The 20,066-nt window shown below is 39.7% G+C and overlaps 1 protein-coding gene and 1 long non-coding RNA gene across 3 annotated transcripts in view; one reads left to right on the forward strand and one right to left on the reverse strand.

The window, feature by feature from the left end:
• The window catches only part of NELL1 (neural EGFL like 1), a 502,747-nt gene that overhangs the window by 65,595 nt on the left and 417,086 nt on the right, over positions 1–20,066 (reverse strand). The gene's annotated exons all lie outside the window — the stretch shown is intronic.
• Positions 61–12,020, forward strand: LOC109321339. Its single transcript, XR_002104036.1, has 3 exons — positions 61–74; positions 3,263–3,270; positions 11,910–12,020. It is a non-coding gene; the product is annotated as an uncharacterized LOC109321339 (long non-coding RNA).

Raw genomic sequence — 20,066 nt, forward strand, 5'->3', positions numbered from 1 at the left:
TATTTGAGTGGATAAAGCAAAATAAGATGTATCCCAGGCAACGAGTGTTCAGGCAAGTGGCTATTAAGCCCTAAGTGCTTTGGATGATAAAATTAAAGTAAAAGGCACAGTCTCACCAGGCTCAGTTCAATGTATACAAAAAAGTATTCAAATAATTAAGCCTAGGGTCTATCCACATGCTATATGATATATCCATATGAACAACTCCCAACTGATGTCACTCAGCGCTGTGTTCTGTGTGTAACAGTTTCAGATAAATACTTCTCTCAGCACTTGTTGAAATAAGGGATCTTCTGGAGTTATTTCAAGGTATGACAATAAAACAAACTTGGAACCAGCCCAGTCTTTGTATTCAGAAGTTTGTTAATAAAAAGTGAGGAGCTCAATTTTAATACGGGATAGTGGAGCTGCTCCTCCTTGGACAGTAGGCAAAATTCAGCCTGCACATGGCAGCTGGAGTGGGGGGAATGGGACAGGGGAGAATGCATATTCTTGGACTCAGAAAAGGTAGAAGTTTACTAACCTCACTGCTCCTTTGCTTTGTTGGCCTTATTCCTTCCCCATCACTAGAGAGGCATCTGAGAAGACACGCATACAAGGAGAAAGAAATCCCTTGTGTTTACATGAGAAGAAGGACTTGGTTTTATCAGACCGAGGGATTGCCACCACCACTGAAGAAAGGGACAAGAGGCTTCTTGAACCTGCCACATACTTTTTCCCCCCACATATAAATCAGCTACACTAGCTGATAAGTGTTTAAGTCAGCCACACTAGCTCTAGGAGGATCAGTTACTGGATATGCTCAGTGAGTAATATTCAAAGAGCAATAGTACACAATCTTAACGTCTTCTTTTACAAAATATCAAAAGGGTATTTGCAGGTGATATCTTAGCACCGTTGGTAATTTATAAAATAAGTCTAATCATCATTTTAAAAATGTTCCTTTATAGCTATAATGCAATTAATAGCTGAAGCAGAATATAATAGAGACATGGCCTACTATAAAGGAGGGCAAGCCTCTGGTGCTCATTCCAATGGATCAAGTTACCAGTTGTTGCTTTTACATTGAAACCATTTTGGGGATTTCCAAAAAGACTGCACACTTTCTATATAAAATTTACCAGTTGGATTTTCTAGTCTTGGAATTATTTCTGACTGTCTTGCTAATTAATTATCTTTGTCTAATTTGGTCTTATTTTGTGATATAGTTCAGGCACAGGAAGCCTATGCACATTTTGTTTTATGTTAAAAGTGCACTTCACCTGCATAAATTCACAAATTGTGCATTCTGAAATGCCAGAAGAGCATTTTATCTGTTTCTCTTGCTCCACTACAGTAAAATGGAGAAGTAATTATCAAGCATGTTTAGCCAAATCATTATTTTTATTGATTTGATATTGCCTACAAATTATTGTACAGATAGATGTGGAATTATTTGACACAGGAAACACTTATTGATTTCAATAAATGATGGAACACCAGAAAGTGTAAAGTATATATTTTTGTCTGAATTAGAACAGGTTGAATATTTCTGCTGAATACTGTTTTCAACAAAAATGTTGTTTTCATCAAAATCAAAATAGTTTAGAAAATGCATAAATTTCAAAAGGTCATTTAAAAAAATTGTAACATTTTGGTTGTATACAGACATTAAAAACAAAACAAAACAAAACAAAATGGCACTTTACTTTAAACTCAGTGCACCCATGCGCCAAGCACAGTGCATGCCCAGAAGAGGAATCACATTAGTTTGACCCAGCTCACCCAGCGTCTATATAAGTTGGGCACTTCAGTGGGACTTTTTGGCACTTTTATCTAATAGCTGATTGAATCAGCTTTAGAGAGCTGGGCTGAATTAACATGCCGCCTCTTCCAGTAAAGCATGATTTTTTTCTCACATTGTCAGCAGCCTTTATGATTTTTTGTTCTTGTGACATTATGGACTTTTGACAATGACATGTACTACTATAATATAGATAATAGAATAACCTGTTATTTTAATTTCATTTTAATTTTAAAATAATTGAGATTAGCTTGTATCTACTGCTGCTAGAAACATCTAATCTTTTTTTCTAGATCAAAATGTTTCCTATTCATGTTGTAATTAAACAGTTAGACATTCAACTATTTGCTACTGCTTACACGTAATAAAGTAATAGAAAATAGTAACAGTAATCTAAAAATAGGAGTATGAATTCAGTAACATTCCAGATGAAAACCCAAAAATATTTTCAAGCGTTTCTACTTCGTGGGAAATCTTTAAAATATCTTTTACTCCAAATAAGACCAAAAATAAATCCTGATATAACCTTAAAAATCACAATTTTTGAGCTGTATTAGCATAACTAAGTCTTGTAGCTATATATTGTGATACTAATTTTACAAATGGATAACCTAAGGTACAAGCTAATGTTGACTAAGCTTGGCAATGGCCTAGTCAGGAATAAAAATTATAGTCCCTGATTCCTAACTCCAGGCAACAGCCACTGAACTATATACTTTACCCTCCTCTATTAAACTTTGTAAATGTATAGATTACGCTTGCATAGTACTTAATATAAAAATCCAAACTAAAAAAGAATGGCCTGAACAAAAATCTCTACACTGACAAAATAATGAGGTGTCCTTGACTGAAGAGTAATCAAATTATTTTCATTCCTATTGCTTCTTTAAATTTTCTTTATAAAATAATACAGAAACAAGAACACACAGATAACTCACAGAAAAAATACATGAAATAAAATCATGATGTACTGATTCATGGCCGAATAACCTGTGATCCAAAGAAACCCTAATGTCAGCTATTTTGAAATGGATCTAGTTCAGAAGCTTAGAACACTATCACATAGGTGAGGGCAAATCTACCTCTTTTTTGTCACCAAGAAGTCTCACAGTCCTCAATTCTAGTCAAGTTTGCCTTAAATTAGCACATGAAGATAATATCTAAAATATTCCTACATAATTATTCTAAATTTTTCCTTGTAGCCCTGGAAAATAAAGGGGTTTTGTTCATCCTTAGCATAAGCCCAGTATTACATTTGTGGTCCAAATATAGAAATGGCAGCCTACATACAACCTCACCCTGTTGGCTCATTCTGTGACCCTCTAAGCCTTTCCTACTTATGAGAGAATGTTTTTTTAAAAACTGGTTTAATAAATGGTACATCTGTTCTCCCTTTCTACTGCTTTATCTATGGTCTTCAGTAGAAAAAAGTGGAAGGAATACTGTCTAGTGGCCAAGAGACTTGAAAGGCACTCATAGTTCAGTGTGTGCTGAGTGACCATGGACTTGGCCTTGATCCACAAAGTTTCACTGGGTCAGGAAAGAGTGAGCAAGAAGAGCAGTGGTTAGGTCATAAGTAGAATGGAAATCAGGGCTCCTGTATAAATTGTACATGAAACACTTACCAGATACAGGTGTTAGGAGCAGGGATTAGAACCAGGACTCTCCCACATCAGGTGTGTGCCTTAAGCACTAAGCTAAAGAGCCATGCCTCCACTTCTTTTGCTGCCCCTTTTGACACATCATTTGTGAATTCCTTTCTACAGAGCAAAATACCTTCAACAAATAGCCTATCACCTGATGATTAGGTTGCTCTGTGAGTTTAAAAACATAAATTTGAACTTCCTATGTTAGAAGAGGGTCTCTATTCTACTCTACTTAGAGTAGTCTCTACTCTTCTCATCAGAATCTGGGTCTCTATTCACAAGGATATTGTATAAAGATCATTGCGACCTTTCCCCTCGCTGTGATTCTGAATGAAGGAAGGGGATGACACTTTATTTTGTGCATGATTCAACCCTGATAGAGAGCTCCGAGAGTGCATTCTGGATCAAGTGTGCCATGAGAGCCAGTGGAGGGACTTTTACTTTGTGGATCTTAAAGGAGCATAAACATGTCAGTTTTGTTCAGCTTGGTGCCTGATGTACTTCTGATGCCCAGAGAACTTTTTATTGGGAACATAAGTCTTTTTTTGTAAAATTACCATTAACTTTTAGGGCCCTCAGTTTTCCTATTTGTAAAAAATTGGCTTAATGACACTTACATAAGTGTGTTGGGACCTATAGAAAAAAAGGGCAAATGGGGAGGGGTTACTTGTAGAGTTCTTTAAATATCTTCCTTGGGATCAGTCTTTTAACATTTTTATTAAGGACCTGGGCACAAGAAAAAGCAGGAGAATGCTACTGAAACTGATTAGTGACATGAACTTGAAGGGGGACGGGGAGCACTGGACTGTCATATAGGGAGAACTGTATGATCTTGAGAACTGATACAGACATAAGATGAAACTTCATAGTATAAAGTGCAAGATGACATCCTGGGTGAATCTACACATGAAATTAAGGTGAAGCGATAAACTCCAGAGCTGTTTGAGCTGGAATAAACTGCTCCCGGGTGCAGCGTCTTCACATGTGCATGGCACAACAGCAATCTGAGCTGGGGCAGAGCAGGCCCAGAGTGGTAGGGGACACGAGGGGTCAGCCCTGGGCTGTGGGTGGTGGCATCGGGGCTGGCTTGGGCACGAGGGTGTAGAACCTGCAGAGCCCTGTGGCTAGGAAGTTGCAAGAGAAGATAGACAAGTCTTTTGGGCACAATATGCCCTTCTTTAGGTCTGGGACAAAACCAGAGACAGCTTAGGATTTGTGTCTTTCCCAGACATCAGGAAGAGAATGGTTTGCAAAAGCATAGCTCCTTCCAAGATCCTGTGCAGGTCTGGCTAGATATGAATAATGAATAAATGAAATAAATCTGGATATAGAATAATGGTAAATCTTGTGTCTGACCATGGAACATCTCTTAGCACTCCCTGGAGTACTGCAAAGTATGAGACAAAGACAAATATGAAACAAAGGGAAATAGAGAAACAAGATAGGGGAATAAGAAACACAGCGACAAAGACAAATTAGCTCTTTTTTGAGTATATTTCTCATTAAAACAGGAGAAAAATTATCTAGATTTCATTTATATTTTGAAGATACAATTCAAGTTCATTTTTCAACCATCAGGCTCCTCTAAACAGTGTACCAATCTCTCATATTTGTAAATAGACACAAAAGGAGAAAAAATGGGCACGTACATGTCCCACTGGTAGGTCTGTGCATGAGATCTGGAATTGCTGTTAAAATCCCCGTGTTTGAAAACTCATCTGTTTGTAACATATGTGTCTGCTCAAGTGTATGGGGACAATAAGTAAAGTTCTCCTGGCAAATCTAAATATTTCATTTAATCTAAATGTGGCCCACCTGTTTAAGGGAATATATAGAACCTAAGGGCTCATAATTATATATGATGATTAGAAGTCAATTTAAGATGCTAGCTGAGTGCACAGCTCAGCAGCAATGTCACAAAAGAACTTTCTGGCTTATTTAACAGCAATATGACTAACGGTGAGGACAATTTTTAGCAAGCCAGTGTAGAAGGCCTACTGTGGAATTATGGCTAAAATTTTCAGACTTCGGTGCCCCAATTTGTTATGTGTATATTCTTCTTGTCGCTGTACTCTTAGAGGAAAAACAATAGTTCTGTTTTTTAACATGCACTCTACATTCTAGGTAGGTCATTACTATCCTGCATTCAGTGGGCTTTGGAGCAGGCCCCTGAAATGGGAGGAGGGTCATATACTTTTTGCACTCTCTTATATTTTTATGATGTTTCTCACTGTTATGAAGGAACCAGAATCTTGAATTCAGATCCTGGCAGGGAAGTGGAAAAGAAATGACTATTTCTCAGATACTGGACTGAAAGATCTATTTATCTGAGGACTTCATAAAGATGGTCTAATGAACTTAAACACTGTTTCTTCCCACCATTCTTTAGCACAATGATTACGACTTAGTGTGTTTAGTTTGTTGATCCATATGACCTATGCAAGACCTTATGCTGCTCTGCACTAGCTTTTTTGATGCCTGTGTCCTCATGGTATCTGATCAGAGTGTCTAGATATGGGCAGTACTTCCCCATTTTTGGTCCCCACCTGTGGAATTTAGTTTCCTCTCACTGTTTGCTAGAGCCAAAGTATATAGACCTTCGCAGCAGAGGATAAGACAAAGTTGTCCAGCCAGGTTTACAGCTACAGTACTTTATGCTGTGCTAAGGAAAGACATTAGTACAAATCTACAAACACAGGAGGGATGTATTATGATCTAATTCTACAGGATTGTAGATTAGGAATGCCTCCACTGAAGTTACAGTGGTATAAAACCATTGTAAAGCAAGAAGAAATTTAGGCTCCTTGTCTTGAGGGTAGCAATATATTGGATCAGTTTTAGGGGCAGTTATCTACATTCTTTATTTGTTAACTGCTGATTTTAAGACTTCTGGATGCCCAGCTGCCATAAATAAACAAAATACTGTAATAAATTAAGTTTATAATACTTGAAAATCAGCACTACACTATTTTCAATGAAGCTGCTGCCTGCAAAAGATCTCTCTAGAATGGTGTTTGGTAGGCACTATACATGCAGGTTTTCTCATGAAAGAAAAACAAGCATCTTGCCTTTATATTCTGAAATAATCTGCAAAATGTGATGAGTCAATGTATAGCTTAGTTAGCATAACAGTGTAGATATGGAAAGGGATGTATAGTCTTCCACATAAGGGGGGAAGCCCTAAAAAGAAGCAGACTGCACATCTGCTGGTATCCCACCCCACATCCAGTCCTGGCAGAGATATGCAAGAGGGAGTAGAACAGAGTAGAGAAATGACAAAGCCAATGGTTCACATCCCCAATCCCCATAAGCACTTGGTAGTGTACTTGTAGCTGTTTAATTAAGTCCCCCATGGTTCATTTTCTCCCACAGTAAGGGATCCAGAAATAGACTCTGACTGGGTGAGTCAGAGTCTACCTCTTGGGCTGCTCCTGAGGACAATGCAGCTTCACTTTACAATCTATTCCATTGTTTAAAAATGCAAAAACATTTGAACAAATTTTCAGGGGAGCTAAGAATATACAGTTATTCTCCTTCTTTACCGGGGAGAAAAACTCTCAGTGTTTCAACTAAAAAATAGTAAAATATACTTTACAAACTTGTATTTAAAAAGTGCTCCCAGGCACAGCCTTGAATGTCAAGTGAATTTTTATGGCCATGTAATAGACCCCTGAAAATAGAGGTTTGTAATAGAAGTGGCTGTCAGAGCCCTTAACTACTTCCAAGTGAAATTACAACATTAGCACTTTGTGAGATTTTTCAGGCCAAATATACAATACTAGGCAGCTGATCTGTAGGTTACTGAGGCCAAGACAATTCATTCAGGAACTCTGTGTACTGCCTGTATTCGTGCCTCCTAGTGCTCCTGAGGTCAGGTGAAAGTATTACAGGCTTGACTCTCATTCGGACTTATTTTAATCATTTTACAATTGGACATAATGCCTTTCCCCACCCCACAGTCTCTTATAAACTGTGATGGATCACCTGTGAAGGGTAGTCATTATGGTTCTTTCAGGAATAAGAAAGACTAATAATTCATAAACCCCATAAAAATGAATACATTATTGAAGTTTTTTTTTTCTGTTTTGAGCAAAAGGAGGATAATGATTGGCTTTCAATTGCAATTCATGCTATCAGAAAGTTGTTTATGTGAAAGGTTTATGCTTTTGCATGAATAAACAGTCAGATCTGGAACTTATTCATGTGAATAGTCCAGTTGCATTTCCCTACTTGTTAATTTGCAGCAGTTTATGAATTTTAGCTGCTCTAACTCAGCACAAGGGAACTGGCTCTCTACAAAGATCTAGCTCTAGACCAGGAGACTACAAAGGTGACCTTTTAAATTCATTTTGCAAACCAGCTCCCACCAATATCAAGCCTTTTTGTACTTTGGTTATAGCTGAAGATCTTACCTACTATCCTCATCCCAGAAAAATCCAGAGGAACAATATGTGGGTGGAAATTCTGCCATACCTCTACTAAAAACTCAGTTTTCACTAACAGTTACCAGATAGTTGTATACCCCTGCATACTATGAACAGACAAGAACAGTGATACCTCTACATTCATTTGAATTCTTAAATGCACCAATGCAGAATTCAATGAATATAATTTCACTCACTCACACACGCACTTTGAACAATAAATAAGCAATAAAAAATCTATCCCAGACTATCAAAACAGTATTTTGCTCTTAATCCTTTCACGCCTACTCAACAAATTCCCTTAGAGAATGCCTGGGGCAATGGAAGAGCCTTGCAACATACCCAGAAAATCAAGCCAAACTTGGACCCTCCACATAGAATATTTTGTCCCTAGAGTTCGAACAAACTAATCTGAGGACTGTCAGCTTCAGGGGTATAGATCAAACTCAACAGTTTGAACTCCAATCTGAAATGAACTGGAAACAGTTCAGGTTTGAGAACACAGGCTAGGTACAGACATTCAAAAAGCCTGAGGCAGAATCAATCTAAGCTGCATGGTTTTCTGTAAGCAGCATAGTGTAGACTGGTAGTGAACAGAACACACATTCGCCCTGTGATGGGAGGGGCAAATCTTAGACCGGGTTCCACCATTTTTAAACCAGTCTATGTGTGCCGAACTTCTATTCTGTTACAGGTATACACCAGTTTCCAATTGCTTATGCTGGTAAAAATGTAATGTCTGTACCTGGTCACAGTGTGCTACATGTGAGAAGTTTTGGTGAGTAAGCAACAAATACATCTACATTAGCTGAAGTTTCAGAATGGTTTTCCTTTGGAGGGCACATTGCACCAATCCAAGTGATAGGACAGTGATTCCTAACCAGGGTTCCTCAAGATCCTTTTAACGGTGCATGGAGTACCACACAAATATTAGCATTTTTAGGTCTGTAAATACCTACAGACAGTTCATAAAATAAACCAAGAGGTTTCAAATAGGAATCCTGCTTCTAGACATTTGGTTACCTAGAAGCTAAAAATCTAACTAGATTTAGCTAGGTTGTGGACATTGGCTGAACATGATGGGTGAATAACCTCAAAAAGACACACAAGCAATTTCCACTGACAGTTTCAATGCTTCTCTCAGTTCACATCATAATAAAATTGATTCTCTTTTTATGATCAAGTTTCAGGTATGCGGTTCTCTTCTTTGCTTCAGCCTTATCTGTATTTTGAGGTAGACACCAAAATAAAGACTCTTCCAGTTGGATGAAGCAGAAATATGTGATATTATAACAACAGAGTTTTGACCAGGGTTCTTCTCAAAGCCTTGTATGTGAACTGAATAACAGCAAATCACAGTAGAGAACAGTGATTTTGTGTCATAATACAGGGCACCAAAAGTGGCTGACTGATCTAATATCAGTCAGGGTACAGCAGGATGCTGTTGTGTGATAGCTTTAGTAAATGTTTGCTATTTATTGATGGCCTCTAAATTCACCATTACATGAAAGGATTTCTGGTGTCCTTCTGCCAATAGTTTGGGTGCCCTGTTTTATTAATTATAAGTGAAAACTCGCTCTCTTGAAACATGCATAATATTTTTGAAAAGCCAAGCTTAAACCTCAGGCTCTTTTCTTTCCTCAAAATAACTAATTAGTAATACTGCAGTAACTTTGCAGTCATGTACCTAGATTTTAGTCCTTGGGAAGAAAGAAGCTAATGTACAGATCTAATTAACGAAAAGTTACACTTATCTGAACATTAGTGGTACTCAAGTCTTATATTAAAGATTTTAGTCATATCTCCTTGACTCATCGGTCTTGCTCTCATCATTTCTCTGCAACATACTTTCTAATTATCTGAAGAACAACAAATGATGTGGGGTGGGCAAGAAAATGGACAAAAATCTTGTTTTCAGTCAAGGATCAAAACAGGCTTTCAGAAAACTAACTTTGGGTTTTATTTTCTTACAGGAGAAATGCATTTATTTCCCAGTGAGGTTAAGCAGCAGGAGATCTATGAGAGACCAAAACAATGTATACTTCAAACCCAAAAGAGCATAATTCTTTTTTAGTCACAAAACACCAGGAGCTGCCTTTACAAAACAGCCTCACTGTACCCTCCCAGAGACAGAATACTTACTGAATTTTAAGGAGCAGAGAGACACAAATACATGGTAGGTCATACCTAATTAGTAACTACTGAAGTGCACACAGCACTCCCTGAACATTATACAGATTTGAAAGAATCATAATCCTCTAGTTCAGTCTCTCGTTTAATGTTTCAAAATAGAAGGTCACTCGAAAGCTAAGGTCACTCTCTTTTTCCCCCTTCTCTGCTACTTTCAGTCTCTACGGTGAGTACAGATGCCAAAAGAGTCTTCTATTTGACTACACTGATTAAGAATACTAGTATAGACCACAGGAAATGACAGAGGATGAGAACAGCTGGACTACCCTACAAAGAAATGTGTTTGCACACGAGAATGCACATGAGTGCACACATGAACTCATGCATGCGCGCGCACACAAGCCACAGATCAATTTTAAAGTGAGACCTGTACAGGCTTTACTAGAGTAGAAAGTTGTCAATCATAAAGGGCTTAGAGCTTAGCAAACTGCCTCTTCTTATTAGCTGCATGCCGACAAATTCAATCCTCTTTTCTAAACCTGGAGAAAGAATTTCTCTTCTTCCTGCACTGGGTAAGTCATTCCTTTCACACCAGGACAACGGTTTGCAGCAGGGTAAGCCAGGCAAAAGATTATGTGCTCTTCAGTTCTGTAAAGAGTCACATTCCAACTTCACTGACAATTTTTGTCCTCTTTTCCGTGAAACGAATCACTTCAAACAACAACAATAGCAAAGGAACTCTCAGAATCTGAAGTGGCAGGTTGAACACACCCTCTAAAAGAAAGTGATTGCCATGGGATTTCTGAGATGCCCTACTTCAAGATATGCTTTGAATAATCTAACATTCAACCAGCTTGCAGTAAGCATAAATAGGAGTACAAGTTAGAGACCTTTATCAAAAAGGCAAATCATAAAGGTTGTAGGACTGCTTACCATTTGACATCCAAGGAAAAATGAAGGTAGTAAAGAACAAACTATAATACATTGCACATACCTCAGAACAGAGTTTTGTACAGGCCGTGTTAAAACTCCTGAACTCTGAATCCTGTTCCCTCTTCCTACCCGTCCACCCCCTCAAAAAAAAAAAATTAATAAAACCACTAAATGTATTAATGTGGCCAAGTTTAATTGGAAACCAAAACCAGGTATGACAGACAAGATAAGACATTTCTTCATTTTGCTTTTTTTTTTTTTGGAGTAGATGCAAATGAAGGTTTTAGAGCAGCTCCCATAATGTTCATGGAAATAAACAATGCCTTCCAGCATTCATTCTTTCTGTTACCATTGCCATGTTGCTTGCTTCTTCCAATATGAATGTATCTAGCAAAATAGTTTAGCTTTCTCCATTTTCCATGCTGCCTTGGAAGATCAATGATTCTAATTTTGTTGCCACAAAATATCATTAAGATCCAGAGACAAGCATGTTTTTAAAAAGAACTGGATATTTCATATGAATAAGGAGAATGTTCAAAGTTAAGAGATGGATGCAACAAAGGACTCAGTGGGTGTGTCTACACATTCATTAATGCACAGTAGTTGTTGTACATTTGTTTAGTACTTGCTTAATGAAGTACTAACTAAATGTGCAGTATCTTGCACTATTGTGCAGTAATGCCAGTGCACATGTTTTTGTGACACTTACTGTACGGTACTTACTGTACAGTAGTCTGATAACACTAAGCAGTAGCATATTAGCATGGTTTTTGACCGGCACACTGGGTAAGTCATTCCTTTCACACCAGGACAACGGTTTGCAGCAGGGTAAGCCAGGCAAAAGATTACGTTCTCTTCAGTTCTGTAAAGAGTCACATTCGAACTTCACTGACAATCTTTGTCCTCTTTTCTGTGAAACAAATCAGGCTAGTGTGCAGTAGGGCTACACGAAGCGTTGGTTCAATTTGGTGGAGGTTCGGCCTGATTTGGTAGCCGAATTTCTGAATTCAAATCCAATCAGGAGACCTTTAAATCTCTCCAAATTGAATCAGAGACCTCCAAATCAATTCGGAAAGAGATGATGATTTGGACAAAGACACAGCTTTAAATGTTTTTCTACATACCTCCTGCGGGACGTTCTATCTGCTCCACCATCTCAATAGTCACATGCTGTGCCTGGTACCTCGAGGTATGTAGAAAAAACATACAAAGCTGTATCTATGACGGAATCAGCATTGAATCTTCAGATTTGGATTTGGCCAATCAAATCGGGAAATGATCAGAATCAATTAATCAAATCACTGACCCCTGAACTGGGCCAAATGCAAATCCAATACGGCCCACTTTGCACACCCTACTGTGCAGTAAGTGTCTCATGTAGATGGGCCTAGTGAACAGGGAAATTACTAGCACTGAGCAACAGAAAACACTGAAAAGCCTGTATATGAATGAAATCCTGTTCTTCTTCACTGCTTTAGTGTGTGACATAGGCACAGTGACATACCTGTATACAGTAAAAGCTGCACTACCTGGAACTTTACTAATTGGCATGCTGATTGACACGGCAAAAACAAAACCGGAAGTCCTATCGTGGCATTTCCAGTTTCGCGGAGTCCTATGGCCCGGGGCAAATCAGCCTGCGCAGGGCCCCCCTCCCTGTCCCATAGCACACTGACAGCCCTGGGAGTGGGAGTGAAAGCCCTGGTGCACCACACGTGGTGAGAGGGGCAGTGGCCCAAGCAGCCGGCAGCCCAAACAGACGCCTCTCACATAACCGGCATATTTGATTAACCAGCACTCCCCCTGGATGCCAGATAACACAGCTTTTGCTGTACTTGGGATCCAAAACCTGGAATTCTCACCTGACAGCAGGCACCTACAATCGTGCCCTCAAAGAATGAAACTGGGCCACTTTAATGTTTAAAAGATCAAAGAGGAAGGAGAAATAAGTTGTGGTGACAGTGCTTATCTTATAATGTAACAGCCTAGTTGTTACGGCATGCATCCATTTTTATTCCTAGGTTTGAAGCAGTTTAAATCTACACCTCCTACCTTCCCAAGAAAGACAAGACAAGCTGAGAGGCTATCCTGTTTGAGGGATGAGTTCAGGGTTCCAGGTCATGCTCCAATGCAACTGAATATTAATAAATGACTGTTTAAATAGTCTTTTAGATGGGGATAAAAACCCAAGACTTTACCTCTCTCAGATGAGTACTCTAGATTCATACTCCCTCTTGTCACTTCTTTTCCCACTGAACACCATTAATTTTGAATTCTTAGCTGTATGATGACATACTTCCAAAGGAAAGGTAGCAGTATTCTCACTCAGAATAGCATATACAATAATTAGGGCACTCTTTTGAAACATAGATGATGTGGATTCCCTGAGTATGTACTCAAACAAACTTTTATAGAAAAAGACACCATTTCCTTCTCCAGTTCAGTACCTGCAGCTGTATTTTATAAGGGCCCTGGCTCTGCCAGTACTCCTAAGTATTAGGAGTGCTCTGACACTGTGGGTGCATCTACATGAGATGTTGACTGTGCAGTAGCTGAAAAATACTGCACAGCGGTGCGTCACAGCATGGACAGTGCTAACACATTACTGTGCAGTATTATTAGGCTACTGCACAGTAGCATCACCTAAAAGGCATTCACTGGCGCTACTGCCCAGTAACTCTGGTTGCTGCATTTATTTAGTACTTGCAGTAGTGTCTCATGTAGATGCGCCCTATTGTGCTGGATCAAGCTCCTCAGGGGATGTAGACAGCTTCTGGATTCTTGGCACTGTAGCAGGCACCAAGCTGCTCAGCCTATTTCAAATACCTAGTCTTAGGCAACTACTGAGTAAGGGCTTTTAGGCTGTAATTTTGGGCTTAGGCAGGTATCTAATGTTGGATATAACCCTAATATCCAACAGGAGTTAGAATGATTTAAACCACATGCTTCAGAGTATAACCTCACATCTGAGTTTTAGGAACAAAATTTCTGTGGAGAGATTATTTCATCGTTGGTTATGGTGGGTTTCTTCAATCTCTAATTATCTGATACTGGCTAGAATAGAAGAGCAGATTTGAAGGGCATCTGATCTGATTCAATAAAATCCTTCATATATTCTTACATTACATTTTATTCTTTACCCTGTTCTCTATTCCAGTATAATTAGAAAACAATAAACTTTTTACCATAATGAACACACCTCTGTTGTATTGTACTCAGGCAACTATTATGCATATAGCTCTTCTGTCACGCTACTTCAACTGTCAATGAAGAATTTCACCTGAAATTAAATTGAAAACGTGCACCCTTTTATACCCACAGATTTTTATAGGTCTGAGTACTTCTAAATGTGCTTACTTTTTGGCACAATCAAGGGATTAAAATAAATAAATAAATGTTGTGTTCGTGCACCAAAAGGCTCCACTCTGTCCCAGCTCCCTAAAGGCCCTTTCCTATCTAAATTGCTAATCAAGTTCCATCTAAATTCCAGATAGGCCACAATGGGAAGCGTATAGGCAAATTCAACTTAGTCCACAGTGGAGAAAAATAATCAGGGGACAAATTCAGTACAAATGAAAGTCAGGATAATTTTAGGACTGAAACAACAGTAATGCTGCACGTGAGCTTATATAAATGTGTGTGGTATGTTTGCCTGGCACTTGTCTAATCCCACTCATGTGGACTGGTACCTTACTGTCCAAAACATCACATTCAAAATGGTAAAGAAGAGAAGTCTGCAAGAAACTGAGGGAAGAGGATAATGTTCCTAAACAATTTTTTATATCCTGTGAAATTACAGAAATGAAGCATGAAGATTTTGGATTTTAATTATATGAATACATGTTATACCACTGGTTTTTATGTAAGCTATTTCATTCATTTCAAAACTCTTTAAAGCCAAGATATAGAATAATATTTGGTAGGGTAAATATATATGCATTTTCCAGGCCATAATTTAAAGTCAACAGCACAAACAGCAGACTACATTAAATATATGAACCTGGCACTTAGCTTATCCCAGCAAAGAAACATTTGACTTATATGTATATTTTTAATTTCTAAAACCTGGCCTTCAGTTTTAAATTATCTACAAGAAGATACCTCCCAATTTTCCAAAGCCTATATATGGGATAAGTCACTCAACCCAAAATTACGGATACACAGAAGACATGCATGCCAGAAACAGAAAATGCGATTAAGTTCTTTCATTTTAATGTTTTCTATAACTATGATTTCATTAGCCTTTATTTCTGATGCAAATAGTTTTCAAGTTTAAAATGAGAGGAAGTCAGATTTGTAGTTTGGTGTGTAATTAAAGTGTGGATTGTTCTCAAATCATAGGCATGTTCACTAACATGCACTCATGGAAAAGTAAACATAACATTTGTTAAAGGTGCAATGATTAATGTAGAAAACTATTACTGCGTGAAGACAACATGATGGAAAAGTTTTATAGATATATTAATAGTCAATGACAGTAGAACAGCTCCCCTCCAGCAGCCAATTTTTCATTTTTAAACCTCCCTGTTAAGACAAATAATTACCCCAGTCAAAAGATGCTAGCAAACAGGCTGGTCATCATTTTAAAATATGAATGATCATGATTCTTTTTTATACTGTGTTCTGAATTGTAATAAAAAAAATCTCAATTCTTTTAATCCACTTGAAAGATTTATATAGCAGAACTCACTTGTTATTTCTGATATACATGAACAGTATGTGGGTGTTCCAATATGTGAATACAGTCTGAAACCGAATTCACAATTTTTTTTAGAAATGCTAAAACCTAAATGCTTGCTATCACAGCTTAAAGCAAACAAATAAAAAAAATCTTCAAAAGCCTGAGCTGTGAAATACCACAAGGATAAAATTCCTTTTGCAACATCAGCATATATCTGTATGTCCATATAATTCATTCATCAGAAAAAGATATAAATAAGAAATCTGAATACAATAACAGCTGAATTCTTTTCAGCATTAAATTACTATTTATGAAGCATTGCAGGGGAAAATATACGTATTTTGCCACAATCTTGTATGTACAGTATTTATATTTAGTCATGCACACACTGCTACCAAAGACATTTCATATCATCATAACCTTGTTGGAACAATCCAACACTGGCAGAGGACAAAACAGGTAATGAGAATTACATGCATCTGCTTGAACTACAAGTACGTTTTGCTTGTACAGACAGCTCAGCCAGCTTTGGGAACAGTGTATATCAGAAGGGAATCTCAAATAGCACAGAAGAAGCAGTAAGGGGTGTGTGCCAGCCTCCTCACTCCATGATGCTGGTTCAGAGATAGGTCATGTTGAAGGTTTCCCATCACTCATCTAATTTGGCCTACTGTTTCAATGCTCAAAGGCGGTATAAGGTAACATAAGTCCAAACTTGTTTCAGGCTCCTCTAAATGTATGTATGGGAACTAATCCAACACAGAAACCACCCAGAACTGAAGGCTTGCAAATATGATCTTTATGACACTTCTACCCTCTTGTGCATAAATTATGTTGCATACAGTTCAGCTAGCTTCATTTGCATGTGACTAGAAATTTATGAAATGTACTTTCCAGTGGCACATATTATTTTTGTGAGCAATGAGAGAAATAAATTGGCAGAGACGGCATATTTTGCCTGTTATTTTTAATCATCTCTATAAAGATTCAACAAGGCAGATGCGTGCAGAGTTTACATCACACTTAACAATTAAAAATATGCAAATTACAAATAAAAATTACTTAGTCATCTGAAAGCTTTAGTTCAAACATAACCAAATGACATACAACCCTTGTTTCAACCCTAAGAGATGTGGAAGACTATTTTAACCAAGTTCACATATTCAAATAGAATTTAAAATGATACTGTCTGTTTTTTAAAATTCATTTGGGAAAGTAATGGAATATTAATTACAACACTGGATGCAGTTTAAACACAAAGGATAAGAAAAAATAGTTATGGAAGTAAGGAATGCAGGGAACACGTCAATATTAAGAACCAAGTCTTGCTGCCTTTAGTCAAACTGTGAAACTTTGCCACCCACAAATACAGACTATATATGCACAAAATACAAGGGAGAATAATAAATCTCTAATTGTGATTTTTGTCTTAGGATATACGAAAACTTTCCTAATGTTATATAGACCCTGCTAGCACTGCAATACCTTGGATTTCTACTATCAACTTCTCCTTTCTGGCATTTTTACTGTGTTTGTAAAAAAACTATGTGCTACATCAGGGGTGGGCAAAATACAGCCCATGGGCTGGATCTGGCCCACCAGGCACTTTCATCCAGCCTGCAGACACCCACCAATGAAGTGTACCCCGCCCAGCCTTTCCACCCACAAGGGTGGGAGTGAGGCGCCCATGTGTACACATACCCCACAACATATCCTTTTGCACCTCACTCCCACCCACGTGGGCAGAAGGGCCCAGCCTAGCTAGCAGTTCCCGGGCAGAGCTGCTGCTGCTACAGCCACCCCAGGGGAACCTGCTTGGATACCCTGGCATCCTGCTTGCTCCAGGCAGCAGGCAGGGAAGCAGTGGGGGCAGGGGAGAGCTGCACCTGGGTGGGGGCAGGGATTGTGGATCTGGAGCTGGGCGCAATAGGGCCATGGAGCTCAGCTGGGCAGGTTGTGGGTGTGAGGGAGGGTGGAAGGGTATGGGGACCCCCCACAACCTCTCCCATATGGCTCACAGCCCCCACTGCCAGCAGCAGCCAGGAGTACCTGTTCCCCACACAGGTGCTGGCGCCCAGTGGTCAGTGGCTCTGGTCAGTGCTGCATGTGGGGGCGAGGACAGCAGCATGCTCAACCCACCTCTATCACGGGGACTCCACACGGTGTGCATGCAAGCAGCTCCTGCATTTGCACGGTACCGGGGGAAGCCCCAGGCTGCAGCTGGATGCTTTCCCTGCCCCCTGCCGCACAGGTCCTGGGACTCCATGGGGAAGCAGGTACCGCGGTTCCCCACAACTTCTAGCAGAGTCCCGGGACCTGAACAGCAGGGGGTGGGGAAAGCAACCAGCTCCAGCATTGGGTTTCTACTGGTGCTGCACAAGTGTAGCAGCTACATGTGCACCGCACAGAGCCCCCACAATACAGGCAGGCTGTGCTCTTAGGCCCTACATGCAGCACTGGCCAGACCTACATGCCACCAGCACCTGCCCAGAGTACGAGCGACCAGAGCACCTCTGCCTGCTGTTAGCAGTGGGAGCTGCATGCCATGTGTGGGAGTGTGTGGGGGGTCCCCACATCACCCCCTTGCACCCCACAAGCCTCACACACCCAACCGTGCTCCCATAAGCCCCCCACGTATACACATCCCCAGCATCTACTAGGCCCCCCACAGCCACATACCCTTGCAAAACCCTACACCCTACCATATACACACAAACACTCCCCACATCCCACCATACACACCCCACTCCTCACCATAACCCCCACACCTCTCCATACATCCCCCCACACACAGTATACAAGAGTAAGATTTTATTTTTGAGTTATTATGCAAATTACCTCTATGCAAATTACCTCTATGTACAGTATGCAAACACAAATCATGACAAATATTTTTTTGTAATACAATTAAAATAGATTATAGTAAGTGTATGATTTGGGTTTTTTTCTGGTTCCAAGATGGCAACCCTCTGTTCCCAAAAAGGAGTATTTCTGGGAGATGAGGGGAGAGACTTCTGGTGGCAAAGGCCAGAGGTTAGGGCATGAGACTTCTGGTCCCAGTATACCAACCAGGGGGCATGGGAGCTGTCAAGGAGTCGGGCTACCCATGTGGCCCTCAACAGCTCACCAAAACTCATTAAGCATCCCTCCAACCGAAATAATTGCCTGCCCTGTGCTAAATCCTGGGTAGCTGCTTAAGAGAGCTGTGGAACGCCCTCCTCTACAGCCAACTTCACTGGCTACTTCAGGATTTCCACTTACACTGTTATCTGTGAAAGCACTTTAGCAGCTTCAATGGCACCTCATTACCATGCAGCCAGATCACTGGGAAGACAGACCTTTTGGCTGAAGCATTCAGCAGCTGGGGCCATAAACAGCTGAAATAATTTGAGTATCCCTTATGCTGAGTTTTGTTTGTCTTTAAAGGCCCATGCTCACCTATGAAGTTGCAGAACTAGTGCAGTCAGCAATGGTGCTGTCCTTTTGATCAGTACAGGTAACAAATTATCCTGTCTAAGAGTTAAGGTACAGTCCACTTCAAAATTAAAAAAAAAAACAACGCTTTTAAAAATGTTTAGCTTACCCTTAAAATCTGCTGGGGTAAATAAAATCTGTTTTTACAAACCCTGTTTATAGTTGCTAAATAGGTTTCTAAGACTATACAGCTATAAAGGATGCCCAAAGCTATATAAAGCCATCTTCTACACAAATTCTATATCAACCTTCAGGAACTTCCAATTTTCTTTTCATTTTCCCAGTCTCTTTTTCTAATGTGAAAACAAAGTAAACAAAGTAAAATGAATTAACTTCAAAAACTGCTTAAAGATGCTTTTTGACAACTAAATTTCTCAGCTAAATGTTTGACTAGATGCCCAAGGAACCACAACCACAAGGGACTCCCCTTTTCCCTGCTCATTCCCTACCACCCTTCTGTGATTTCTGAGCCACAACACATCCATTCAGTTTCTTCTGCCAAAAAGGTATCAATTTCAGTTCTAGCCTGCAATGGATCCCTGCTATTCGTGCACTCTGCTGGACATGATCCAGCAGAACTTGGAGGTCCAGTGCATGCTATACTCCTGTTGGCAGTGTCAAGGCCTGCAATGACTTCTTTAGAGACCTGTGCAAATTGGAGCACAGTGGCACGTATGACATGGAGACATGACCAAGGGCTTGGCTATGTGGCCTCTGGGTCACTAACCAATTCAGAGTAGGCAAGTTCTCAGTTGGAGAGACAGTGTGAAAAGTGGTATTGGCTATCCAGCAGGTGCTGGCACCATGATTCACCTGCCACATCAACCAATGGGAATTTGCTGGCAGAGGGATGGGTCTGATGCTGGCTGTGCTTCAGAAAAGGCACTGAAGAGGCTCAACTTGGTCCCAGTCATGGCCTTTGCGAATTACAGCAGCCTGTCACTGCACTTGGTGTCTCCTTATCACATCACTGGCGGCACAACCCCACTTATTCC

The sequence above is a fragment of the Crocodylus porosus genome, unplaced genomic scaffold (genome assembly GCF_001723895.1).
Source record: "Crocodylus porosus isolate Cpor-Errol unplaced genomic scaffold, CroPor_comp1, whole genome shotgun sequence".
Taxonomy (NCBI): domain Eukaryota; kingdom Metazoa; phylum Chordata; order Crocodylia; family Crocodylidae; genus Crocodylus; species Crocodylus porosus.